A 1,701-nucleotide genomic window follows, 5' to 3' on the forward strand; every position below is an offset into this window, starting at 1 on the left:
TGTTCTAACGTTTAGTGGAAAGCCTTCCAAGAAGAGTGGAGGCTGTTATAGCAGCAAAGGGAGGACCAACTCCATATTAATGCTCAAGATTTTGGAATGAGATGTTCAACGAGCAGGTGCCCACATACTTTTGGTCATGTGGTGTACGTTTATTTCATCACAAAACCCGTCAGCAACATATGTCCAGTGAACTCCACAAAGCAAATACAGCATGGTCAAGTAAGATAATGTTTTCAACAGTTTACAAAAAAAACGACTGATTTTGAACTACAGACTTACCCCAAATCAGCACAAAGACAACAGCATTACGTCATAAACAATATCCAAACCACAAGCTAGAATGAGTGCTTTTTCCATTTCACTGCTAGAATCAGAAGTTTTGACTTCCTGTTTATTGTCTGCTTATAGTGAACCACAAAGTCTGGCATTAATAGTGAATGTCGATGCCACCCGCTAGGAACAGCTGGTGCTTTCATGCATGATTCAGTGTTGCTTGCCTCGAAGCGATCATAAAAGGCATTTAGCTCGTCTGGTAGGCTCACGTAATGAGACAACTCACTGCTGGGTTTCTCTAAGTAGTCCGTAATAGTTTGCAGGCCCTGCCACATCCGACAAGCATCCGAGCCGGTGTAGTTGGATTTGATCTTAGTCCTGTATTGACACTTTGCCTGTTTGATCGTTCGTCTGAGGGCATAGCGGTATTTCTTATAAGCACCTGGATTAGTGTCCCGCTCCTGGAAAGCAGCAGCTCTAGCCTTTGGCTTGGTGCGAATGCTGCCTGTAATCCATGGCTTCTGGTTGGGATATGTATGTATGGTCACTGTGGGCATGACATCATCAATGCACTTATTGATGAAGCCGGTGACTGAGGTGGTGTACTCCTCAGTGCCATTGGATGAATCCCGGAACATATTCCAATCTGTGCTAGCAAAACAGTCTTTTAGTGTAGCATCTGCATCATCTGACCACTTCCGTATTGAGTGAGTCACTGGTACTTCCTGCTTTAGTTTTTGCTTGTAAGCATAAATCAGGAGGATAGAATCATGGTCAGATTTGCCAAATGGAGGGTAGGCTTTATATGCGTCTCTGTGTCTGGAGTAAAGGTGGTCTGGAGTGTTTTTTTCCTCTGGTTGCACATGTGACATGCTGGTAGAAATTAGATAAAATTGTTTTAAGTTTTCCTGCATGAAAGTCCCCGGCCACTAGGAGTAATGCGTCTGGGTGAGCATTTTCTTGTTTGCTTTTGGCCTTATAAAGGCGTTGAGAGTAGTTTTAGTGCCAGCATCGGTTTTGGTGATAAATAGATGGCTACGAAAAATATAGATGAAAACTCTCTTAGTAGAGAGTGTAGTCTACAGTTTGTCATGAGGTACTCTACCTCAGGCGAGCAATAGCCTGAGACCTCCTTAATATTAGGCATTGCGCACCAGCTGTTATTGACAAATAGACACACACCCCCACCCCTCGTCTTAACAGATGTAGCTGTTCTGTCCTGCCGATGCACAGAAAACACAACTGAATATTATCTGTGTCGTCATTCAGCCAAGACTTGGTAGGATAGTCTCGAGCGAAGATCATCCAGTTTATTCTCCAGTGATTGCACGTTGGCCAATAGAATGGATGGTAGAGCCGGGTTACCCACTCGCCAACTAATTCTCAAAAGGCACCCCTATCTCCACCCCTTGTATATCCGTCTTTTCT

This window comes from Oncorhynchus clarkii, chromosome 16 (assembly GCF_045791955.1).
Source record: "Oncorhynchus clarkii lewisi isolate Uvic-CL-2024 chromosome 16, UVic_Ocla_1.0, whole genome shotgun sequence".
Classification (NCBI taxonomy): Eukaryota; Metazoa; Chordata; class Actinopteri; order Salmoniformes; family Salmonidae; genus Oncorhynchus; species Oncorhynchus clarkii.